Below are 13,683 nucleotides of genomic sequence, written 5' to 3'. Positions count from 1 at the left end.
AACAAAATGATGAATCTGTTCCAAAAGCATGGGAGCGCTTCCAAGACTACATCCTAGAATGTCTCCATTATGGAATGGAGAGCTAGCTACTGATGCAGATGTTTTATCATGGGCTCGGCAATAGTGCTCGAGAGACCATGGATGCTGCAGCTGGAGGAGCATTCCTATCACTCACCATACCACAAGCCACAGCTCTTGTGGAGAAGATGGCGTCCAACCAAGGTTGGAATGAAGAAAGGACCCAGACACGCAAGAGAGGTGGAGGTATGCACCAGCTCAAGGAGGTAGACATGCTGTCTACTAAGCTAGACCTGCTCATGAAGAAGCTCGATGATAGAGCTGGAGATAAGAAAGAAGTCATGCACATCTATGACTCTCACATGACTTGTGAGGAGTGTGGAGATACTGGACACTCAGGCAATCACTCCCCTGAGATGCTTGAGGATATGAACTACATCAAGAACAACTACTACTACAACCGTCCTCAGCAAAATCAAGGTTGGAATCAACAGAGGCCTAACTATTCAGGTAATTATCAAGGTAACAATTCTTACAATAATAATAATTTTCCACCTTTGAGAGAGTTAGTGTCTAATCAAGGAAAACTAATGGATAACCTATCTGGCATCTAATGATAAAATGTTAGAAAATATAAATAATAGAATGGATAATTTCTCTACTGCCATCAAGAATCAAATTAGCTTTGATAAAATGATTGAATCTCAGTTAAATCAAATAGCTGCTGTTGTTCCTGTTACTAATCCCGGTATACCATCACAATCAGAAGGATTAGAATCTGCAAATCTTGTAGACATGTTTGATACAGCTAACTACTGGAGTAACCCCATCACGGAAGTTACTACTGACCTTTTGCTGGTCAAGAGAGGCGATCCAGGACGCCCCATCATCCCGATCTCCATCGGCATGGACTTCCCAGAAGCACTCTATGACTTTGGCTCTAGTGACAACATTATGCCTATGAAAAAAACTTTACATATCCTTTATTAGAAACAACCATGTGTTTGCAGTTTGCAGATTGGACGTTAAGTTTCCCAAAGGGAATATTGAAGAACCTCTGTGTCCGAGTTGGTACCTTGTACGCCCTAGCAGACTTCGTGGTGATAGAGACCGGTAATGATGAGAGGGCACCCATCATCTTAGGGAGGCCATTCCTGAACACCTCGGGAGCTGTCATCTACGTTAGTGCTGCCAAGATCAGTTTGTACATCAAGGGGAGGAAGGAGACGTTTTCCTTCAAGAACAAGACTACACAAATCCCAGAGCAATCCCGACATGAACCAAGGAAGAGGACCAACAGGAGGAACAGGAACAAGCAAGTGTGGACCGAGTCAGCTGAGATCGTCACTGCAGTTCATGGAGGTCAAGATCATCGACTCAAGTCACCATTTCTGACCAAGAAGGATGACCCAGGTATGCCAAGCATCCATTGCTCCATCAATGGGTACAACTTCTACAAGACACTTTACGACACCGGATTGGGCGTCAACATAATGGCCGCAGTCACCTATCAGCTCTTATTTGGAACCATGCCCTTAAAACCAACATACATTCAGCTCCAGATGGTAGATTAGACATTTCAAAAGGTTGAAGGTATAGTAACTGATGTCCCTATCAAAATAGACGATCATTTTGTCCATACAGACTTTCGGATTATTGACATGGGAGTAGATGAGTACGATCCACCCATCATCCTTGGGAGACCGATTCTCAGCACTGTTAAAGCAATCATTTACATTGGAACTGGAGAAGTCCACATGCACTTCCCCTCTGAGAAGGTACGCCGCTATTTTGCTGACCCTAACTATATAGTTGAAGACTCTAAGCAGGTCAGGACAAGAAGAAGATGACGCAACCGCAACCAAAGGAGGCAAATCATCAAGGACGGATTGGTAGACTATGAGGGAGAAGTGGTAAGGTCTTAAGACATACAGCTTGAACAGAACTATCCTGAGGAGACCGTAGCACCGAGTCAGATGTGGAGAGAGAAGATAGTTATTTATGAAGAGGAAGCGCCGCTGGAACCACCGACTACACCATCCAACAAATCCCAGGATGACTGAGAAAACATAGAGTCCCGTTCGGAGGACTTAAAAACACCGAACGCCTTGCCAAGAGGTAAACTTGGTAGTTATCTTTTTCCTTTCAATTATTTCAAATAGTTTGCTTAGTTAATCATGTTCATACTATCTTAAAAAGGAAATAAAAAAATGTTAAGAAATAGTAAGCCCCATGTGAGTATACGAGTGGTATAAAACCCATAAGTACATTCACTATGGTGGCACAAAAATAAAATAAATAATTTTTCTGCTCTATAAAACTAAAAATATAAAGAGTAACATTTATTGAGGAGGCTCAACATGATAAAGGCTAGATATTTATGCTAACACCTAATCAGTTCCACAAACCTTTGTTGTCTATTTGAGCTCTACAGAATTCAAGAATCAAGAAGACTAGCAGACAGAGGGCATTCTAATCGCTGTCAGGATGCTGCCGACTTTCAAATACACCTCCACCACCTGCTAGCTACTTCAGAAGAAATTACGTCAAAGTCCAGCTTGGGGGAGAGCACCCCCATTTATCCCGCTAAGTATTTCTATCTACATTTATACTTATACTATATTAAAATATAAATATACATAACCAATGAAAAACCAAATAATGATTTTGTGCTTATATATATATATATCCTTTGCTTAGTATGCTTAATAAATAAATAAAGTGGCTATGCTAAACTGAATCTTAATAATAAAACTCTAGCATGGATATGATGAATAGTTGCTCTATCTAATTTTCAAATTTGAAGTTCTCTCTAGTTTAGACATAACTGTTATAATTTAAAGCTTGCTCTAAACCTGAACTTGTGGGAAGAGAACTTGATCTTAAGTCTAAGTTGTTAACGGATATGGTATGAGAAGGTTGAGCTGCTGTTTATCTGTTCTTAGAGATGCTAGAATTCTGGAGAATTTTATCTTTAAAAATCTTTAAAATATGACATGATGAGTTCCTGTATGATGAAAGTTTAAATTCCTACCACAGCCATATATATACATGCTTGCTAGACTTTGAGCCACACATTTACTTTTTATACTGCTTATGAGCATTGAGTGTGGTCAAGCTGTATAGACCCTTAGGAGCTTGTCATGTGGTTAAATCAAGATTCACTTGCACGTTCACTCACACATGCTGCTTCTACTCCGGAAGTAGGCATCCACATATATCCACTCATTTCTATCTGCAGAACCACCTAAAAATATTCTACTCCTAATCCGGGAGAGAATAGCCAAAAACATTTCTGTTTTTATCTGTGAAATAAATGCTCGAGTTATCTTGGTTACTACCATTTGCTATATTATTTCAGGAGATGAGTGCTCTAAAAAAAGAGAGAAAAAGAAATACAAGGGAATAAAAAGGGGCAAGTGCCCGGAACCTCGAAAGAAAAGAAAAAGTGAGACAAGAGGTAAAAATGGACAAGTGTCCGACAGTAGAATTAGGGGTACAAGATACCCACCTGTGAGGAAAGAAAAAGAAAATATAGAGCATCTCATTCTCCTCAAAAGTTTCAAAGAGCAAGAAAGGTATGTATCCCCTCAAAAGAGCACAAGTAGAATTAGACTTTCACCATTGTTATCACCATCATCACCATACACCATTCATTCGCCACACATGCACATCTTGATTTGACTTATTGACTTGTTTCTTTGGATCCATGGTTTGAGTATGCAATAAATGTCTTGTAAGTATGTATACTTTATCTCCCACCTATGAGCCCCAGATATCAAAGCCTTATTAGAGTAGGATGAGAGAGAAGGCAATGTCATTATGCTTTATACCACAAATACCACATACTTTGAGAGAAGGCAAGTACCATCACTGCCTTGGTAAGGATCTAGAAATACCACAAAAGAGAGATCTGAGATAGTCATACAAAGGAATCTCTGAGTTTTATTTGAAAATCTGCAAAAACTCCAGAGCTATAGCAGATCAAGAATAAGAGACATGGTGCTTGACTAGACCATTCTATCTTTTAACTGCTCAAGACAGAAGTGACGGTTACAAGTCTCATGGTGAAAGATAAAGTGAGTAAGTTTTAAGTCTTGACAGTTTACTCTAACTCAGAGATGAGACCTTATTTAAAAGCATGTGTACCGTCAACTTTTAAAGGCATTACAGCAACTTCTGACCATCACTGAGATTATCCTTGCTCAGGGACGAGCAAGAGGTAAGCTTGGGGGAGTTTGTTGACGATCCTTAAGAATCAAATATAATCAGCAAATAAATAGACAAAAGGATCCAAATGCAACCGACACCCAGAGTTAGGGTTTTATCTGACAGAATTCCATGAGTTTTGGTGTTTGTCTATTTCTGCAGGGGGTTATCAGGAATTATGGAAGAAAGGCCCACACGTCGGGTTTACATAGAGATATGAACGTGCCGCACAATTATCTAACATCTAGAAGAGTCCAGAAGCCACGGGAACGAACGGGAGGCTGATCGGGCCCTCGGGCAGGGCGCCCGCCCTCCCCCCTTGGGCGCCCGCCCTAGCCAGAGGGCCAATTAGAACCAATCTCGCGGATCATGCTCCACCGACCTAAAGGATCAAGGAAAACTGTGCGATTAATGTCGGTTTGATCCTACAGCCCACATTCATTTGGAAGGAATATATAAGCAGACCCCCTAGCCCCTGGAGGAGAGCACCTCTATCCCTAAGAAACCCTAATTCATTATCCATCTCGGGAGAAGAAGCCTCTGATCAAGCTCTAGAGCCACCACATCAATAGATCTCTAGTTTAGCATAGCTACATAGGATTAGAACTAGAAGGAGTCAATCTTCGATTGGTTTCCGGATCTGTCAGGAGGATTCTTGGTAATTCCTCTATTGTTCTTCAATTGTTCATCTTTGTTCTTCAATATTATGAATATGACTTTGTTCTACTTCAATATATTGATTATGACTTTGCTCTACTTGTTTATATTTGCAATTATATTGTTCTTAGTTTATCATAGTTATATGCTTGGCTTAGTTAGATTGGAATTATATACATGTTTAGGATCGTATAGCGTTTATCCATGTGTACAGTGGGTAAATGATAAGTATTGTGTAGGCGTGGTGCCTATACCGTATTTATCTACGATTGTGTTGACGGTCCTTAAGTATCAAATTTAATTATCAAATAAACAAAGAAAAGGATCCAAATGAAATCAACATCTAGACTTAGGGTTTTATCTTACAGAATTCCACGAGTTTTGGTGTTTGTCTATTTCTGCAGGGGGTTATCAGGAAATAAGAAAGAAAGGCCCACATGTCGGGATTACATAGAGATATCAACCCACCGCGCAATTTTCTACCATCTAGAAGACTCCATAAGCCACGAGACCGAAGCGGAGGCGAAACGGGGCCAGGCCCAGGGCGCCCGCCCACCTGTCGGGTCCAAACAGGACTCTCTTCGCACACGACGTTCCACCGACCTATTGGATCCAGAATAACATAGTACCACCTCGCCTATCGACCTAAAAACGCATAGAAGGGGAGGACTATATAAGGAGACCCCCTCTGGCCCTCGAGGAGACAAGAAATTATCATAGAGATTGAGGGGTGCCCTCGAAGGAAAATCTCTTCTCTAAATAATATTTCTTTTTAGGCTTAGCAACCAATGTAAGGTAGAAATAGATCTTCTAGTTTCTACTAGATTGAGAGAGATAGAGTGGAGGTGTGGATCGGAGGAAGGCCGGCCTGTCGGTGTCTACTCCGAGTTGTACCTACGGGATCAAGTCTCCTAACCCGAGGCTTGCTTCTAAGATTCTTCAGTAATTCGACTTCTAATACTAGTAAGTTCTTGTTTTATTGTTCTTTGGTTTATGAGTTTAGTTTAATCCTCTTCCGGTTGAGTATTAGAGTAATCACTTGTTAGCGTAAACGTGGTGTTTAGGCTAGGGTACTCATAGATATCCCCTGACTAGCTGGACCGTGGTAGTAGCGAGGAACGTGACATTTCCGAGTTACCTTTGCAGATCACATCTCATTAGCAGGACGGGTAGGTTTATAGGTGCGGGTCGAACATCCTTTGTGTTGTCTAGATTCCGTGAGCCTCCCCAATAGAACAGTAGATCATCCTTACCAAGGTTAGGACGAGACTACGGTTGCAGTCTTCTCTATACATCACTCACATCGAGAGACATTCTTTGTAGCCTAAAGGGATAGTAGCAATAGATTTGGTTAGTCAGATGCACCCTTTCTCCCAGTGGTAAAAATATAAATACGATAACTCTGGATAACCTCCCGGGTGAAATGCTCACCGATATCCGTGCGCTTGCGGATCATTTCCTTATTGCGTTACCAAATATCAACAAGCATTTCTGGCGCCGTTGCCGGGGAGAAAGACGGTTTGCTGAGATAACTTTGAATCTTGCTATTATCTTGTATTATACTTTTATATTTTTATTCTTTTATCTTTTTATCTTTATGGATAACTCAAATTCCATACCTATTATTAAATTATTTGCACCTTCGGAGACCAGCCATAGACCATGGGAGTCAACACGTCCTGCCCCTAATTATGATCTGTGTCCGGAGTTGATTGCAATAGGTCAAAACCAACCCTTTTCTATAGCCGAGGTCCTATCTTTTAATCAAGAAGATAATGCACTTTTAGCTACACCTAGGGAATCTTTTAATCTTTCTATAAATTCTGGTTTAGACCTAGCCCTACAAGACCATGTTTTTCCTAGATATTTTCATATTGGTCTTAATCATATAAACTTTGGTAGAGTCCTTCTTTCTTTATCTATTAGTAAAGGAAGGTTTGTCTTCATTTGTGGACATCCTTCTTATACTAGTCTTCATAGAAAAATCTTAGAGATAGAGAAGGAGTCACCTCCCAGACAAGGAAAGGAAGTTTCCATAGCCAATTTCCAAATATTTCAATCCCATAATTCGGCTATCCATCCCATCCTTGAGCTTAATAGTTTCTACTATGCTCTTTCTCTTGAACCTCCCGATAATCCTATGAATCTCTCTAGACATCCCATGCATAAGAAGGAGGATCGAGAAGAGCAACATCAATGGCTAGAGGACATTAAAAATCCATGTGCTATCACCATTGAATGGATAGATAAAACAAACTTGAGAGACAATCCTAGAGGAATCTTAAGCATTCATGAAGAATCATCCTTGGAGTTTGAGAATGAGAGAAACAACAGTGAGCATGGAAGTTATTTCATAAATACCTCACCAAGTCCATGCTCATATGCAACATCTTCCCAATCAATTGGTCTCTCCATCCTTACCACATTTGAGATCTCCAACCCTCTCTTCCTTTCTATTTATAAAAACTTTAAAAGGGCGGTTGTCGATGCATATGTCTATAATAAATATTGCAGATCTCGTTGAGTTAATTGATGGTTTCCCAAGGACAAGCTTAATGTCCTAAAACAAGCACTTCTAATTATTTGCAACATTGCCTTGTGTATTGAGCATATTGAGATAATTGTAGGAATATTCCTTCGGGTATTCTTGTCACTAACCTTTCCAAGATTGGAGCAAGAAGATCAGATGAATGACAAGCACAAGGTATGTCCAACCAACCATCACACAACATTGAATTAAATTCATCCAAACTTGAATTTTGCAAAATTCAAGCTTGGAGGAGTACTTTACATAAAAACATCCTTTGCCATGTTGCTACGTTGGTTGTCCCTACCTTTGAGAGATGCTCAATTTGTTAAGTACTAATTGCACTACTTCACCTCCATTTGAGTAGATCTCTATAAATGCTCTCATGCTACCTTTATTTGCTTTAGTATATGCCTAGGTTTGGAATAGTTTCATTTATCTCTTAATTAAGCACGGTGCTTAGTTTAGGAATGATTATCTTACTTCCAAGGGATTTTAAATTAAGCATGGTGCTTAGGTTAAAATGCCCTTCTAAATCAAATTAGACATGGTGTCTAGGTTGATTTTTGAGCTGATAGTATACTATAGTAGATATGGGATATTTTGTTGGACTAACCCCTGCAGGAAAACTTTCAATATCAACCTGGGAAGTCCTGAGATAAACTCACATTGGTGATGAAGAAAGTGACACATGAAGTTTAACAATTTGCACAAGAAAGACGTAGCTCATAAGAGATGATTCATGGAGGGTGCCACAAACACGATGCACAACCACTAAGAAAGGAAAGCTTCCACAAGGTGATACTATACCATCACTCTTCAATAACATCTTAAGGTACTTGACTATCTCTTTTATAAGCTTCTCCTTGGTTCTAGCGTTCACATAAAATAAAGAGACAAACATGTATGATCTGTAACTCCAAATTAACCAACTCAATTAATTCAACATGTTTAGTCCTTTAATCTTTGTTCTTAGTACTACCTTCGTGATCCCACACTCCTAATCATATAAGCTAAAATATTGCACATTCAATCTTTGGAAGATATAAACAAAACATAAATATAGATAGATTATCTTTCCATTAGGTTGAGCCATCCGATCTGATAAATGCTACACTCATGATCCATCAACTTTGTCTTGCTCACTGTGCTTAAGGTTAGAGAAGAACAAATACACTTTTGGTTCTGTTGGTGTTTTCCACCAACAGGGCCCATGCACTTGATCTCTACCTTGTCTCTATGAGCAGGAACACTTCGAGCATAATATGAAGGAGTTTTACAACTCCCAGATTCCACCAAGTGAAGAACTAGGATCTACGAGCACAAACACACTAGAGATACTGGACGCTCAGGCAATCACTGCCCTCAGATGCTTGAGGACGTGAACTACATCAACAACAATAACAACTATTACTACAACCGTCCTCAACAAAATCAAGGTTGGAATCAACAGAGGCCTAATTACTCAGAGAGGTGATCTAGGACGCCCCGTCATCCCGATCTCCATCGGCATGGTGGACTTCCCAGAAGCACTCTGCAACTTTGGCTCCAGCGTCAACATTATGCCCAGGGTTGCAGATCGGACACTCAGTTTCCCAAAGAAAATATTGAAGAACCTCTGCGTCCGAGTTGGTACCTTGTACGCTCTAGCAGACTTCGTGGTGATAGAGACTGGTACTGAGGAGAGGGCACCCATCATCTTAGGGAGGCCATTCCTAAACACTAGAGCTGTCATCTACGCTAATGCTGCCAAGATCAGTCTCTACATCAAGGGAAAGAAGGAGATTTTCCTTCAAGAACAAGACTAGAAACTTCAGAGCCACCCCGACATGAACCAAGGAAGAGGACCAACAGGAGAAACAGGAACAAGCAAATGTGGACCGAGTCAGCTAAGATGGTCACTGCAGTTCAAGGAGGTCAAGATCGTTGACTCAAGTCACCTTTCTTGATCAAGAAGGACGACCCTGGTGTTCTAAGCATTGAGTGCACAATCAACAGATACTCTTTTCAGAAGACACTCTACGACACCGGATCTGACGTCAACATAATGGTCGTAGTCACTTATCAGCTCTTGCATGAAACCATGCCCCTACAACCAATATACATTCAGCTATAGATGACTTTCAAGTTATTGACATGGGAGAAGACAAGTATGATCCATCCACCATCCTTGGAAGACCGTTCCTAAACACTATCAAAGCCATTATCTATATTGGAACCGGAGAAGTCCACATGCGCTTCCCCTCTGAGAAAGGTACGCCACTACTTTAATGATTATATAGTTGAAGATTCTAAGCAGGTCAGGACAAGAAGAAGACAACGCAACCGCAACCAGAGGAGGCAAATCATCAAGGACGGATGGGTAGACTACGAAGAAGAAGTGATAAGGTCTGAACACATACGGCTTGAACAGAACTGTCCTGAGGTGACCGTAGCACCGAGTCAGGTGTGGAAAGAGATGATAATTATACACGAAAAGGAGGCGCCACCGGAATCACCGACTACGTCATCCAGCGAATCCCAGGACGACTGAGAAAACGGAGAGTCCCGTTCGGAGGACTTAAAAACACCGAACGCCTTACCAAGAGGTAAACTTGGTAGTTATCCTTTCCCTTTTAATTATTTCAAATAGTTTACTTAGTTAATCATGTTCGTATTATCCTAGAAAGAAAATAAAACTGTGAAAAAAACTGTAAGCCCCATGTGAGTAGACAAGTGGCATAAAACCCATAAGTACATTCACTGTGGTGGCATAAAAATAAAATAAATATTTTTCTGCTTTATAAAAACAAAAATATAAAAACAGGGAGTAATATTTATTAAGGAGTCTCAACATGATAGAGGCTAGATATTTATGCTAACACTTAATCAGTTCCACAAGCTTTGTTGTCTATTTGAGCTCCACAGAATTTAAGAATCAAGAAGACTAGCAGACGGAGGACATTCTAATCGCTGTCAGAATGCTGCTGACTTTCAAACACACCTCTGCCACCTGCTAGCTACATCAAGAGAAATTACGTCAAAATTCAGCTTGGGGGAGAGCATCCCCATTTATCTCGATAAGTATTTCTATCTATCTTTATACTTATACTATATTAGAATATAAATACACATAACTATGAAAAACCAAATAAAGATTTTATGCTTATATATATTTTGCTTAGTGTGTTTAATAAATAAATAAAGTGGCTATGCTAATCTGTATCTAATAAAACTTAAGCATGGATATGATGAATAGTTGCTCTGCCTAATTTGCAAATTTGAAGTTCTCTCTCAAGTTTAGATATAACTGTTATAATTTAAGGCTTGCTCTAGACCTAAACTTGTGGGATGAAAACTTGATCTGAAGTCTAAGTTGTTAACGGATACGATATGGGAAGGTTGAGCTGCTGTTTATCTGTTCCTAGAGATGCTAGAATTCTGGAGAATTTTATCTTTGAAAATCTTTAAAATGTTGCATAATGAGTTCCTGTATGATGAGAGTTTAAATTCCTACCACAACCATATATACATGCTTGCTAGACTTTGAGCCACACATTTACTATTTACTGCTTATGAGCATTGAGTGTGGTCAAGCTGTGTAGACCCTTAGGAGCTTGTCATGTGGTTAAATCAAGATTCACATGCACATTCACTCATATATGCTACTTCCACTCCGGAAGTACCATCCACATATATCCATCCATTTCCATCTTCAGAATCACCCAAAAATATTCTACTCCTAATCCAGGAGAGAATAACCAAAAATATTTCTGTTTCCCCTTGTGAAATAAATGCTCAAGTTATCTTGTTACTACCACTTGCTATATTATCTCAAGAGATGAATGCTCTGAAAAAAAAGAAAGAAAAGAAAAAAAAAGAAAGAAGAAAAATAGGAAAAATGCGAGGAAATAAAAAGGGGCAAGTGCCCGGAACCTCGAAAGAAAATAAAAAGTGAGACGAGAGGTAAAAATGGACAAGTGTCCGACAGTAGAATTAGGGGTACAAGATACCCACCTGAGAGGAAAGAAAAAGAAAATATAGAGCATCTCATTCTCCCTAAAAAGGTTCAAAGTGCAAGAAAGGTATGTATCCCCTCAAAAGAGCAAAAGTAGAATTAGACTTTCACCATTATTATCATCATCATCACCATACACCATTCATTCACCACACATGCACATCTTGATTTGACTTATTGACTTGTTTCTCTGGATCCATGGTTTGACTATGCAATAAATGTCTTGTAAGTATGTATTAGCTGTCTCCCACCTATGAGCTCCAGATATCAGAACCTTATTAGAGTAGGGTGAGAGAGAAGGCAATATCACTATGCCTCAAACCAAAAATACCACATACTTTGAGAGAAGGCATATACCATTACTGCCTTGGTAAGGATCCAGAAATACCACAAAAGAGAGATCTGAGAGAGTCATATAAGGAATCTCTGAGTTTTATTTGAAAATCTGCAAAAACCCCAGAGCTATAGCTGATCAAGAATAAGAGACATGGCACTTGACTAGACTGTTCTATCTTTTAACCTCTCAAGACAGAAGTGACAGTTACAAGTCCCATGGTGAAAGGTAAAGTAAGTAAGTTTTAAGTCTTGACAGTTTACTCTAACTCAGAGATGAGATCTTATTTAAAAAGCATGTGTACATCAATTTTAAAAAATATTGCAACAATTTATGATCCATTGCCGAGTCTATCCTTGCTCAGGGACGAGCAAGAGGTAAGCTTGGGGGAGTTTGTTGACGGTCCTTAAGTATCAAATTTAATTATCAAATAAACAAAGAAAAGGATCCAAATGAAATCAACATCTAGACTTAGGGTTTTATCTGACAGAATTCCACGAGTTTTGGTGTTTGTCTATTTCTGCAGGGGGTTATCAAGAAATAAGAAAGAAAGGCCCACATGTCGGGATTACATAGAGATATCAACCCACCGCGCAATTTTCTACCATCTAGAAGACTCCAGAAGCCACGAGACCGAAGCGGAGGCGAAACGGGGCCAGGCCCAGGGCGCCCGCCCACCTGTCGGGTCCAAACAGGACTCTCTTCGCACACGACGTTCCACCGACCTATTGGATCCAGAATAACATAGTACCACCTCGCCTATCGACCTAAAAATGCATAGAAGGGGAGGACTATATAAGGAGACCCCCTCTGGCCCTGGAGGAGACAGGAAATTATCATAGAGATTGAGGGGTGCCCTCGAAGGAAAACCTCTTCTCTAAATAATATTTCTTTTTAGGCTTAGCAACCAATGTAAGGTAGAAATAGATCTTCTAGTTTCTACTAGATTGAGAGAGATAGAGTGGAGGTGTGGATCGGAGGAAGGCCGGCCTGTCGGTGTCTACTCCGAGTTGTACCTACGGTATCAAGTCTCCTAACGCGAGGCTTGCTTCTAAGATTCTTCAGAAATTCGACTTCTAATACTAGTAAGTTCTTGTTTTATTGTTCTTTGGTTTATGAGTTTACTTTAATCCTCTTCCGGTTGAGTATTAGAGTAATCACTTGTTAGCGTAAACGTGGTGTTTAGGCTAGGGTACTCATAGATATCCCCTGACTAGCTGGACCGTGGTAGTAGCGAGGAACGTGACATTTCCGAGTTACCTTTGCAGATCACATCTCGTTAGCAGGACGGGTAGGTTTATAGGTGCGGGTCGAACATCCTTTGTGTTGTCTAGATTCCGTGAGCCTCCCCAATAGAACAGTAGATCATCCTTACCAAGGTTAGGACGAGACTACGGTTGCAGTCTTCTCTATACATCACTCACATCGAGAGACATTCTTTGTAGCCTAAAGGGATAGTAGCAATAGATTTGGTTAGTCAGATGCACCCTTTCTCCCAGTGGTAAAAATATAAATACGATAACTCTGGATAACCACCCGGGTGAAATGCTCACCGATATCCGTGCGCTTGCGGATCATTTCATTATTGCGTTACCAAATATCAACAGATTGTACCCTATATGCCAGATCGCGGGGTAGTTCATGGTAGTGACAGCTCCATTGATTCTTATATAGTCCCCCTCTCGTGTATAGGGCTGGCAGAGCAACATTATTACAGGGGAGTGATTGCTATGTTTCTCATCTTCCTTGATAATATCACTATGCATGGGCGTAGTCCTATCTCGCAATGATTGCCAAGTATAATTGCACTAACTATGATATGCTAGACTTTATAGTTAAGAATAACTTAGGAAATATTCTTGTAGTTCGTCCTAATTCTATGATAATGACTTGCTAGAATATCTATTGAGGTACTTATCATTATTATATGTGGCTAAGTTA

The sequence above is a fragment of the Sorghum bicolor genome, chromosome 3 (genome assembly GCF_000003195.3).
Source record: "Sorghum bicolor cultivar BTx623 chromosome 3, Sorghum_bicolor_NCBIv3, whole genome shotgun sequence".
NCBI lineage: Eukaryota > Viridiplantae > Streptophyta > Magnoliopsida > Poales > Poaceae > Sorghum > Sorghum bicolor.
The sequence above is the reverse complement of the archived record's forward strand: the minus strand, read 5'-3'. Positions refer to the sequence as shown.